This window comes from Ursus americanus, chromosome 1, assembly GCF_024610735.1.
Source record: "Ursus americanus isolate L20-20 chromosome 1, mUrsAme1.1.p, whole genome shotgun sequence".
Classification (NCBI taxonomy): domain Eukaryota; kingdom Metazoa; phylum Chordata; class Mammalia; order Carnivora; family Ursidae; genus Ursus; species Ursus americanus.
Window position 1 is genome coordinate 64,263,461 of NC_142127.1, and position 13,854 is coordinate 64,277,314.

Sequence of the window (13,854 nt, forward strand, 5' to 3'; positions counted from 1 at the left end):
GACTCTCAGTAAAATTAGTGTATGCTATTTCTATTAACAAATCACAAAAACAACAAATTATTAGCCAAAAGTTTATATATTAATAGGAGGTGTAAAATAAGTTTATCAGTGCTCCAAAAAGAAATGGAAGATAAAATTAAAAATATTTAGAACAAAAGCCATATGTGAATATAAAAGCAATGAAATAAATATTACTGAAAACAGAGAGATAGTGAACAAGCTAGAGGTACACACGCAAAAATGAAGTGGAAGATAATACAACTTTTTTTTTTTAAGATTTTATTTATTTATTTGACAGAGAGCCAGCCAGCGAGAGAGGGAACACAGCAGGGGAGTGGGAGAGGAAGAAGCAGGCTCCCAGTGGAGGAGCCCAATGTGGTACTCGATCCTGGAACGCCTGGATCATGCCCTGAGCCGAAGGCAGATGGTTAACGACTGCGCTACCCAAGCGCCCCGATAATACACCTATTTAAATACAAAGGCAGAGATACATATTGGATGACTAAAGCAATCAGAGATTCAATATATACATAATTGGTGCTCTTGAATTAAAAAATAGAACAAAAATGGAACAGAAAACATATCCAAAGACATGAGAGAAAAAACATTTTTAATGAAAGGAAAGAACATCTTGAATATATATATAGAAAGAGTACATGTATTATAACAAAGTTGTTACTGGATGATCAACACCTGGTCATATCTTGTTGGATTTACTGAACTTTCATGATTAAAAAAAATTACATGAATATTGAGGTAGTTGAAAGTCTGATTAAAAGGAGAAAAATCAAGTTGGCTTGGAAATTTTTTACAGTAATATTCACCACCAGAAACAAATGGAGTGATATCTAGAAAATACTGAGGGAAAAGAAAAGTGGCTCAATAATTATTCTTAAAAGTAAAATCTGCAGTGGTCAAGTTTAGCTAACCAAGAGATGGCTTTAAATACAGGGAAATGGAGGCACAAATGTGAAATGATCATGCTTCAAACAGAAAAAAATGTGACTAAAGGAAAAGAAAAAGCATGTGATAAGCTTGATGGCCTAAATAACAAAGTAATCCAAATTAGAGGAGCTGGAGAAGCGGAAGAGAAAAGGAAAATAAAATGTACTGATTTTCATATATTTCATTGCTAAAAGTCATTAGATTTTATCTCAAAATGAATTATAGAATGAAAGGACATCCAGCTTCTAAGTAAGAAGTAGAAAGCTAACAAGTGCATTTCCCCCATCTTAATAATAAGTAAAAGCCAGATAACCTTCAAAATCATAATTTTTCTTTAACCAAATAGAAACCTGAGGTTACAGGGCAGCCATGCAGCATGGTTTCCAACAATATAAAAAGAAGATGGGATTGTAAAACAAATTAAAGAAGAAAGAGAGAATTGGAAAAAAGTAATACTTGAGGAGATAGTAGCTGAGAGTTTCTCCAAAATAACAAAATATATTAAAGGTACTAATTCAATAAGCTCAGAGAACACCAAGCAGGATAAATAACAAAGAGGAAAAACAAAACATCTGGGTGCATTATATTCAAACTTCTGAAAACCAAAGATAGAAAAGAAGATATTTAAGGCATCTAGACTAAAAAGACAAATACATAACATATAAATAATTGCACCAGATTTCTCATCAGAAACTTTACAAGACTGAAGACAATAGAATATCATTTTTAAAGTGGTGAAAGAAAAAAAATTCTTCACAAAGCATAAAGATCTTTCAAGCCCATTATTGGAAGTCCTACACTACAAGAAAAGTTAAAGAAAATTATTCAAGTAAAAGGAATCTGATAGAAACTTGGGTCCACACAAAGAAATAAAGATCTCTGGAAAAGGTTAAAATAAAAGTAAATATAAAATATTTTTTATTGTTTTTACTCTAAACCATAACTAAATTTCTAAAACAGCAAAAGTAGCAATTATAACATATGAAAAAGTAAACTATATGATAAAAACATAAAAGCGGGAATGAGAAAGTGGAATTATACTGTTGTAAAGTTAAACACTGCATGTGAAGGCTGACTTTGATTCAAAATGTATATTTTGAACCCTAGAGCAACCACTAACAGGATTAAAAACAGGTATTATTCATAAATCCATAATGGAGATAAAATGGAATCATACAAATTATTATCATCCAAAAGCAGACTAGACATAGCTAAAGAGAGAACTGATGATTTGGAAGACAGGGCTTAAGAAAATATCCAGAATACAACATAGAAAAACAATAAAATAAGAAATATAAAAGGGACATTAAGAGATATAAAGGTTAGACTAAGAAACTATAATGTACATCTGATTAGAATTTCAAAAGGATAAAATCAAGAAAATGGAAAAGGGGCAATAGTTTAAAAGATAATGGCTAATAATTTTCAAAATTGAAAATTAACCTGATCCTCAAAGTTAGAAAATGTAAAAAACAGGGGTGCCTGGGTGGCTCAGTCGTTAAGCTTCTGCCTTCAGCTCAGGGCACGATCCCAGAGTCCTGGGATCAAGCCCCAGGTCAGGCTCCTCCACTGGGAGCCTGCTTCTTCCTCTCCCACTCTCCCTGCCTGTGTTCCCTCTCGCAGGCTGTCTCTCTCTCTGTCAAATAAATAAATAAAATCTTTAAAAAAAAAAAAAAAGGAAATGTAAAAAACAAAAACAAAAACCTAAACAGAATAAATAAAAAGGAACTCACACATAAGCACATTGTATTAAAACTACAACACACTAAAGACAAAATATTATAAAAGCAGGATTAGAAAAAAGAAAGGCAAATAACTGAAAGAAACTATGAATAAGCTAAAAACTGACTTCCCATGGGGTGCCTGAGTGGCTTAGTCGTTAAGCGTCTGCCTTTGGCTCAGGGTGTGATCCCGGAGTCCTGGGATCGAGCCCCACATCGGGCTCCTCTGCTGGGAGCCTGCTTCTTCCTCTCCCACTCACCCTGCTTGCGTTCCCTCTCTCGCTGGCTGTCTCTCTGTCAAATAAATAAATAAAATCTTTAAAAATAAAAAAAAAATAAAAACTGACTTCCCAACAAGAAAAGAAACCAGAAGGCAGTGTAAGTTACTTCAGGAATACACCTTAGGAAGAAAACAAAAGTTATCTCAGAAAAGAAGTCTGAGATGCAAGCAAAGAAAAATGTTATACATATGGGTAAATCTAAATGATCATTGACCATATAAAACAATTTCTAAAAAATCAGATGGGTTAATAAAAATAATTCAAAGCTAAAATTGTATATATCTGTTGGGTTTTAGGAGTAAAGCATTTTAAATGCCTGGTTTAGTTGGTAAGAAGTTAAAAATATTAATTTTAGATTGTTAATTTTAACATGTGTGTGAAAATACATTTTCTAACTTTGAGGATCAGGTTAATTTTCAATTTTGAAAATTATTAGCCATTATCTTTTAAACTATTGCCCCTTTTCCATTTTCTTGATTTTATCCTTTTGAAATTCTAATCAGATGTATGTTATATAAAATATATAGGACAATAATTAAAAGAAAAGAAATTAAATGCATGAAGTATACTATAGCTGGGGGTGGAAGATTAAAATATGAACAAAAACTAAAATCTATTAACCTCTTCCCTGAAAAAACAAGGTGGAAAAAACAGAAAAAGTAGGATAAATCAAAAGAACAAATGCAATGTTAAAAATTAAGTTGTGATAAATGTAAATAAAGTGAATTATGCAGTTAAAAGCCATAGATTATCAGACTGCGTCGTGAGGAAAGGTAGGATTTGAACGAATGGGAGAGAGGTGAGAAGAATAAGTACAAGGGAAGTGTGGAGGATGGAATAACTTTGACTTACTCAAGAGGTGATAAGTGAAATGGCCAGACTAGGCAGAGGCTTCATATTCAGAAGCAGGAAAAATTAATTTTTCCAGGTTTAGAATTCATGCAGTAGAAAAGAGAGCTATTGAGCAAAATAAAGAAGTTATAAAAGTAGTATATAAGCATGTAGGGTAAATAAAGGAGATTGATTAGAATATGAGATTCCGCCATTCACTTTGAGGAATGATTCACTTTAAGGAAGATTTACTCTAGGCATAATGAACTTGAGAATCATTAAAATCATTATCTTTGTTGGAAGATTTGGCCAGAAAGGAGGAATGAGGATAAGGATAGCGAAAAATGGAATCAAAGACATAACGCTCCTTTACCAACCTTTTCTAGAGAACAGTTTCAATCACTCATATTTCACTACTTGTTATACTTAAATTTATCAATGTTTAAGTGAAATTATTTACTCTGTAAAGAGTTTTGCTTAATAGCTCAATATTTGAAATGGACTTTTTTGAAGTATAGTTTGGAAACAAGAGAAAAGATATATCCTTCAAACATACGTACAAGTCAAGGAAATAAAATGAGGCTATATCATGACTATAATATAATTATTCAGCCTTATTTCTTTGCACCCTCCCAATTCTAAAAGTGGCATTGCTTTCAAGTTCTAACCAAAAAAAAAAAAAAAAAAACATAGAATGAACTTAAGTACAATGTACTCAAGAACCAAACACCAGAACTCTAACTTACAATCAACACACCCATCCCATAAATACAGGAGAAAGTCTGGTGGCACGGTAGAATTACAGGGAGCAGACCAGTATTTGCTTTGGCAGATGTGGAGTCTGTGCAAATAGGAACACAGCTGTATGCTGAGTATTTTAGTGTTTCTAAAACTGCTGAATCAGACATAAAAGAATATCCAAAGTTGCAATGTTTCAGCAAGTTTAGAGAACTGAGTGCCGTTCTATTTTTTAAATTTTTATGAAGTAAGCATATTAAGAATTTTTGTCACCATATCAGTTGCAACATAGTACTTCCAGCTTCAATATTGAGGGCCACATCTTACTTACATGGCTATAGTTCTTGTTCCAGTTTAAATATTTTATTATTTGCCACAAATGTAGCCCAGGCAAACTCCAGAGGAGCTGGTGACCCTTTAGCCTAAGAGAGACTTAACTGAATATATAATTAGTTACAGATGTGTGAGAATTTTAATAAAAGTGAAATATCTCACATTGAAATTCTGAAGAGTAATGCTCAAAAATCATTGAGAATAAAGTTGGAGAACTTGGCCCACAGCTATCCCTGTATAACAATGAGGCTTTCTCACATAAGCCTTAATTCCACATAAATGTTAATTTTCCAATTTAGTAATTTATGCTATTTTATGGAGAAGTTTAGGTCTTCAGCATTTCAAAAATGAAAATGAAAAAGAAGCACCTTTTCATTTACCACACAGCGTTGTGCCCGAAGACGTTTGCTGAATGAATAATGACCCTTAGTGCTTTACTTGTCCCATTCTTCGAAATTTTCAGGACTTCTTTCTGGACTAATTAACCACAATCTACTACAACTTACCTTGTTTCTAAATTATGTGTTCATGTGTGTCTGACTTCCCTATTGATTCAGTTTTAGACCTATTTGTGTTTCAGTAATTGTTGTTGAATTGACCTAACCTTACTTTCAAATTGATCAAATCCATTTCATCTTTAAAGTTTAATCTCAGCACACTAGAATATTTCCCTACTTTGTTTTCCCTTTAGATTTCTTGTTCCCATACTATTTTTTTTAATGAACATTTCACAAAGGCTGCAAATAGACTTCAAAAAACTTCAGCCTGTGGGCTGACTCCTGCTTGATTCATGGTGACTGCCTGGAACATTTTACTAGGAAGAGCTTGAGGACAAATCTCTACATTGAGCAGGAAATACTATAGTGCTGGATTAATTATGTCTGCTATGGACTTGGAATGGTGGGGTGAAAAGTAGTAGAATACTTGCTATTTATTTTCTTTTTTCCCCTTTTATTGAATTATGTTTCACATAAGACATTATATTAATTTAAGGTGTACATGTTGATTTGATATGTTTGTATGTTGTAATATGATTACCTTTGTAGTGATAGCACCTCCACCACAACATATAATTGTCATTTCTTTTTTATGGTGGGAATAACCAAGTTCTTACTAAGACTGATGATTATAATATGATATTGTTGTCCATATGCTGTACACCGTGCATTGGATTTCCAGGATATATCTGGCCACTGGTTGCAAATTTGAGCCTTTAAACAGATCTCTCCTATTCCCCCACATCCCAGCCCATGGTAACCATCATTTTATTCTAGGTTTTTGTGAGTTTAGCTATTTTATATTTCACATATATTTATATTCACATATATTTCATGGATTTGTCTTTCACCATCTGACTTACTTCATTTTGCATAATGACTTCAAGGTCTAACCTTGTTGTCACAGATTGAAAAATTTCCTTCTCTCTCATGGGGCTTTTTATTTACTGTTTTGTATCTGGTATTTTAATTCCAGTTTAGTGATATACAGTGTTGCTTGTTTCAGGTGTACAATATAGTGATCCAACAATTCCATACATCACCCGGTGCTCATCACAACAAGTGCACTCCTTAATTCCCATCACCTATTTCATCCATCCCCTGACCCACCTCTCCTCTGGTAACCATCAGTTTGTTCCCAAAATTTAAGTGTCTGTTTCTTGGCTTGTCTCTCTCTCTTCCTCTCTCTCTCTTCTTTCCCCCTTTGCTCATTTGTTTTGTTTCTTAAATTCCACATATTAGTGAAATCATATGGTAATTGTCTTTCTCTGACTAGACTTACTTCACTTAGCATTATATTCTCTAGCTCCATCCATGTCATTGTAAATGGCAAGATTTCATTCTTTTTATGGCTGAATAATATTCCAGTGTGTGTGTGTGTGTTTGTGTGTGTGTGTGTGTGTATACCACATCTTCTTTACCCATTCATCTATTGATGGACACGGGCTTCTATCATAATTTGGCTATTATAGATAATGCTGCTATAAACACAGAGGTGCATGTATCCCTTTGAATTAGTGTTTTTGTATTTTGGGGGTAAATACCCAGCAGGGCAATTACTGGATTGTAGGGTAGTTCTATTTTTAACTTTTTGAGGAAACTCATGGGAATGTAGAGACCCCTGCCTTGAAAAAACAGCTTTTTCTAATTCTTATTTTTTAGCCAAAAAAGAAGAAAATTATTTTTTAAGTCAAAATGCCTGAATTAATAAAGGAACAATTACTTTGTGTTTAGCTTACACCAGTCACCATGCTAACTGTCTTACATGGATCATTTCATTTAGCACAGACTATTCTGGAAGAAAAGAACTACTGACATCTTTACCATCATCATCTCTAATTTAGAAATAATGAAACTGAGTTTGCGGATGTGCTCAAAGCCCCAGCTCTGGTGAACAGCAGAGAAGAGATACGAAACCCATGAAATCTAATTCCGAACCCTATATTTTAAATTACAATGGGAGGTAATGTCTCTAAATGAGACAATAGGCCATCTCTAGGTCCTACTAAAATAATTTCTAAAAATAAATAAATAAATAGACAAATAGATAAATTTCTAAGTCCTACTAAAATAACTGAACTGAATATTAATGTTCAGAAACAGCACAGTTAGTATTTGGTCTTGGGTTCGATTCCAATGTCCACGCTGTACTTGTTACCTAACCCCGTCTCTATCAGCCACTCCTGCCTGTATGTAAAATGGAGGTAGTGCTCCCTAAATGGTGGAGTGATTATAAAGATTAGTAAAATAATTGCATATAAGATATCAGACCAACAGTAGATGTCAATAATTATGGCTGTCTACACTCATATTTTAATTTCTTACAATTCCTACAGGTAATCAGATCTTTAGGGTTAAAAAAAGGATTTATAATTCATTAGAGAAGCAAAAGTAATGAACCATTTTAAATAATTACAAATTTGTGTAACACACTAGACTCAAGATATCACATTTATGAAGAAAAATCGGTGGAGTTTTTAAGTAATTATAGGACCAAACTCCTACTACCCTGCCAAACTCCTTATTTCCTAAAACGATCTGTTTAAAGTAGAAGAGCAATTACTCCCCTCCCCTGCAACAAACTATTCTTAGCCTCTCCTAAGTCTACAAAAAACTTTTAAATGATTATTAGGTGTGTATGTCCCATCATGGCCTAGAAGTGGAAGAACTGAGTAAGGAGTGGGAAGGGGATAAGAGAAGATGTGTGGAGATAATGGGCCCCTGACATGACTGACTAGGAATACAGAAAGAGCTGGTTCACGTGGTCCAGGCTTATTGATGGACTCCATAAGAAAGGCAAGTGGTTGGAAATATGTCAAAGCCAGGGAGATGACTATGACCACACAAAAGGTGGCAAGAGCAAGAATGCCCAACCTTAAACCAAATGCTGAAAGGAGCCTCAGGGGAGTAAATTCAACAAAGGAGTACAAGTACAAAGGCCCAGACCAAATTCCACTGTCCTTATTTATTACAGCACTCAGAATCCTAAGGACACACAACACAGCTGGACAGAGAACACAAGTGGATTCATACTGGATGTATATGGCCTCCAGGCCAGCTACTTACAGAGGCGGAAATAGTAGCTGCCTGCATGTTGTGATTTGAGAGGAAATAAGAAGTTTCTTCTCCAACATTATATCATGTGCTGAATAAAAGTCTTTGGCTAAGGAATGGTTCCCTATTAACTGAAGTGTTAGAGCCAAGCCTGAATAACAACTGAGGAAGAAGGAAAATCCACTCATCTTTGTCATTTACAACTCACCTGAAAAAGTATTTGCCCAACATATTCACCCTGACAGCAATTTTGTGGAAGTTGTTTGAGATGAGTAAAAGTGGGGGGCAGAGAGGAAAAGAAGAGCCACAGGACACCACAGAGCTATGAAAGGTTCATTAGGAGGCTTTGATAACAATGTCACATACTTGTAAAGTTTATGTAGAATTATTTTCACCTGTATTGTGAATAGCAATTCAGTAAGAACATCTAGGTAATATTAAACTTGGAAGCCTAAATTAAAATCCCTTGACTAGTAATATTAGGGATAAATTTTATACATAATTCAATTTATACTTTTAAAAGTAGCAAGAGTGATTTTGTAAAAATATCCTTGAATTTTATGCAAATTCAAGACTGAAAATTTGGCATTGTGTGCTCCTACAAGATTGGAGAATATATGTGAAAAAAAAACTATCAATACTATTGCAGATCAAACAAAAGCTTAGTTTTTTTCTTCTTGTGTATGTTAAATTGGAATTAAACTAGAGCAAATGTATGACTTTTCAAACTTAAGAGGACTATAGACTAGGGTTTTGAAGTTTATTGAACTGTGATACTTCCAAAAGTTGGCTATATTTTAATTGGTTCCTCTAACCTCTATTGTTAATTTTATGCAAAGTATTTTTGCATCATTAAAACATATCTTCAAAATTAGGCCAACAGTAACTCGGGAAGGAAATAACAAGCATCTCAGCTTCCATCCTATTAAACCTAAGTCAGAAAAAGTTTACTCTGTTCTATGGTCTGAATGTTTGTATTCCCCCAAAATTTCTTATGTTGAAATCCTAACTCCTTTTTAAAAGGTGATGGTATCAATAGGTGGGCCCTTTGGGAGGTATTTAAATCATGGGGGTAGAATCCGCATGAGTTAGTGCCTTATAAAAGAGCTTCCAGAGAGATCCTTAGCCCCTTCCATCATGTGAGGATACAGTGAGAAGTCTGCAGCCCAGAAGAGGGCCTTCCCCAGAACCTGACCATGCTAGCACCCCAACCTTGGACTTTTAGCTTCCAAAACTATGAGAAATAAATGTCTGTTGTTTATAACCACCTCATCTGTGGTATTTTGTAATAGTAGGCCAAACAGACTAAGACACTCTGTTACTTTACAATTTCAATTAATCTGCTTTAATGACCTTCATCAGTCATAAAACTCCTTTATCAAGCATCTAGTATTTGTCAGTTTCTGGTCTAAGTGCTAAGGTTGCAAAGATCAACAAGCTGCCCACAAGAAGTGCACATTCTAGTGGTTTAGAAAAGGTGATAAATAATTATAATAGAAGGAAGTAAGTGCTCTGGGTCACTGCTTTTTCTGGCCAGATTTCTGGAGCAGGTTCTCTACATCATCTTGTCTTCATTTTCACCTCCTCATTCTTCACTCTACTCTATGCAGCAGGGCCATATTTCCACTGAAGAGGATGCCCCTGTGATTACTAAGTCCCAGGCAGAACTCTGCATGCATGATTACCTTACCAAACCCTGGCAGCATTCAACACTGTTGCTACTCCATCTTTTTGAAATTTTCCCTTACTGGCTCTGTTTTTAATTCTGCTTCTCCAATCACTTTCTCACCTTTTGGTATCATCTTCCCTGACTCAGCCTTTATTTACTGCACTTATCAAAAACATAGCCATTGTCTTCTCTTCCCTACTGCTCTCTCTCTCCAAAACCTTGATTGGAATGTCTATGCTAGAGAGTCTCAATGTACTTTTCTTTTACTTTTGAGCTACACACTCATTTATACATCAGTGTTTTTAATACTCCTCTTGGTCGTCTCGAAGGAATATCAAACTCCACTTGTCTGAAACCAGATTCATTACTGTTTTCCTCCAATCCACCCTCCTTTGCTTACTTACTTTTAATCCCACTTCGAAAGTCACTTCCTCAGGAAATTCCATGTAGTAGAGACCAAGGGTATTTGGTTCACCATGTATGTATAATGCTTTGCACAATATCTGTAACATAAGAAGGGATTAATACACAATTGATTTGAATGAATGAACAATCTATGGAAGTACAGAGGAACTGGTCATTAATTTTATTCGGAACTCAGTTTAATGGAACAGTTTACTCTTAAAGGATGAACAGGATTTTGTCAAGATAAAAAGGAAGCAGAAGAGGCAACAGAAGTAAAACAATGGAAGTATTAAATGTTTCAGGAGAATGAATTGAGGACTACAGAGCAAAGGGCATGATGAAGGGACTGGCAGTTAGGAGGTGGGGTGGGGACAGTTGTAAAGGAGGAAAGGGACGACTGGAAAAAGAGATGAAAAAGTAGACTGTGACCAGAGTGTGAGGAGTCTTAACTTTATCCCATAGGCAACTAGGAGCCACTGACAATTTCTAAGTTGAGAAAGAGAAATGATGTGTGTTTAAGAAAGCATACTGCACTGGTGATTAAGCTATTGAGGCTCATCTCCGATCCATCCATCTGTACTCTGTTCTAGGATGCTAATGCTCAGACTCTGCAAATGACCGTTTTGCCAGCTGGTTCTGTTAGACTCTGTCAATAGGGGCCTGCAAATGGAAACTAGAAGACTGGTAAAAGGAAAAGTGGACTTTCTCTTCCTGTTTGATTCATGTTTTTATCAGAATCACCCTACCATGGCCTTGGGCTTTTTTGGCCCTCCCATGACCAGTTATGGAGGTACCAGTAACTTCCAAGCTCTGCCCCTTCCCCCAAGTTTGAGTTCCCCTTCATAGGGCCCTTCGTCTAACTTTCTTACTAAATACTCCAGCCTCATGTCTCTGTTCCCTCAGCCCTAGGAGTAGTAGCAGCTTCTGCAATTATTTCTCTGGTATTCTTTTGTATTTTTTCAGTCTTCTAATAACTTATTGTTCAATACATCTTCAATTCTCCCTGTGTGACTTCTATGGTTCTTAACTGACATAAACACCTTTGGGTTACAAAATACAGTGGTAAGAAATGAAGTTAGAAGATCAATTAAAAGACAATTTTAATATGCTAGATAAGAGATAAATCAGAGAAGCTGGGAAGAGTGAAGATGGTGATAAAAATAATAATAGTTAACATTTATGGAGCACTTACAATACACCAAGCACTGTTCTAGGTCCATAATCCCTGTGATATAGATACTATACTTATTTCCATTTCATAGACAAGAAAACTGAGGTACAGAGAGGTTTTAAGTAACAGGCCCCAGGTCACGCAAATAGTAATGGTGGAAACAAGATTTAAACCCCAGGCTTCTAGTTAGAAAGTCCTTCCTCTCAACAACTAAAAAGAGGTAGAATTCTTGAATTATTTCTGAGGAAGAAGCAATAGTATTTGAACCCTTGTTCAACAGAAAAGATCATAGAGAGGGAAAAGTAAAAAAAAAAAAAAAAAAGAAAAGAAAAATGCAAAGACATACTTTGGTGAATGGGCAGATGATAAAGTTATTAATGATAGTGGAAATCTTTTTAAAAGATCAACTTTGGGTGCTTGGTACAAATAATTAATTCAGTTTTGAATATTCTAAATTAAATGTGAATGTGGGAAAGGTGAGGTGTGATGTCAGTTGAAAGCTGAAGTTGAGTTAGCTCATTTAAATGGTTGACATAAAGATACAGATTTCAGAGCTCTCAGAACAAAGATGCTAGATAAAGTCATGAGAGCAGACAGTAATGCCTGCCCTGAAAGGGAGACTACAGAAAGAGAGTGAGCAGAGTTTTCAAGCTGCTAAGCATAAATCTTATGACTCTTTTTTCTACATAAAGAATACCAAACAGTCTTCAGAAGAAATATATATTAAGCAGTGGAATGGAGACCCAGAGAATGAAAAGAAATGTATGTGGTATGACACACAAGAAAAGTATGAAATGATTCAAGAGGTTTTTGGTTGTTTTTTTTTAAAGGAAACCTGAAGTAGAGGGAAATGGGAGATAAAGACAGTTTAGAACAAAATGCTTTAGTTCCTACACTAAAATGCAGGATTCCTTAGATTCATCATACGTCTTAGAATGATTTGGCAACAGAGACTGGGATGACATCAGCAAACAATCCCTTAGCCGAGTAGAATGAGTCACATTTTCGTCTGTTTCCACTTGATTAAAATATTTTACATTTGTCGAGCTTTAAAAAAAAAGACAGAGGAAGCCATTGAAAGTGGAAAATTGAAAGTCCAAATATGGTTTGTTTCTGACTCACCAGAATTGCAGCATTATAGGAATTAACTTTGACTTAGAAAGACTTCAAAAAAAAAAACCAAAAAACTTCTATTCAAGAAATAATTCCCCAAATCACATAAAAATGCTTTATGGCCTTTTCAAACTTTTAACTTAAAACCAAACAGAGAAAACCTTAAAAAAATTATTTTCTATAATATGTTTTAAAATATAAATATCAACTATAGAAAAAATAGGTAATATTTGAATATCACCTGGTCTTCATAACTTATCTTGTTCAGATTCGTATAAACTCCTAGTATGGATGATTCAAATGTATCTAAACATTTGCTTCTTTGGAACAGAGCAGGCAGGAAAAGCAGAGTAAAGAGGTGGGAACAGATTTGCTTCTTTACAGGGATCTATGCCAAGTAATCTGCAAACAATCCATTTCCTGGCAAATGTCTGCTAACTGGTTTGTTCGTGATTTTTTTTTTTTTTTTTTTTTTTTTACAGTAGTTGCTAATGCTGACCTTCAGATCCCTTAATAAAAAAGAATTAGGCAGAATTCACTTGGGAAAGAAATCCATTGCTGCTGACTTTAGGTGGTTATTTTTCTAAATACATGAATTATTGTGAGACCCAAATTAGATAAGTGAAAGAAGTCTTTACATTATAAGGCACTGTATAAACCTAACTTATCATGTATTAATAGACCAGAGCATGTAGAGACCATCTACAAATGGGAATAACACTGTTTGATATCATTTCATATTAAGACAATGTGCTGCTTTCCAAGATTTCCATTGTTCTTTGTTCTGTAGTGACATTAATTAAATATTTTTCATCAGTAAAATTTATTACACTCTTCATCAACCAGTGGGTAGGTCTTTCTAAATATAACCAAAAGCCAAAACCACATAGAAAATATAGTGAGAAATTGATTCAGTTAAAGTTCAAAACTATGTTATGTCAAAATAAATTTGCCACATCATTAAAAATTATTATTGCTGTTATTATAACACGTGATAGACACAGAATTAAGATTTGTATCTTAAGAAGAGTTCTTTTTTTTTTTTTAAGATTTTATTTATTTATTTGACAGAGAGAGAGAGCCAGAGAGCACAAGC

At 34.6% G+C, this 13,854-nt stretch overlaps 1 long non-coding RNA gene across 2 annotated transcripts in view; it reads right to left on the minus strand.

Moving 5' to 3' along the window:
- Positions 1–307: 307 nt before the first annotated feature.
- The window catches only part of LOC123798130 (uncharacterized), a 222,345-nt gene continuing 208,798 nt past the window's right edge, over positions 308–13,854 (minus strand). For both annotated transcript variants that reach the window (XR_015724401.1, XR_006781180.2), the window contains exons 5-6: positions 10,474–10,572; positions 308–465 (exon numbers count right to left, since the gene is read on the minus strand). This is a non-coding gene — a long non-coding RNA (uncharacterized LOC123798130). The remainder of the gene's footprint in view (positions 466–10,473; positions 10,573–13,854) is intronic.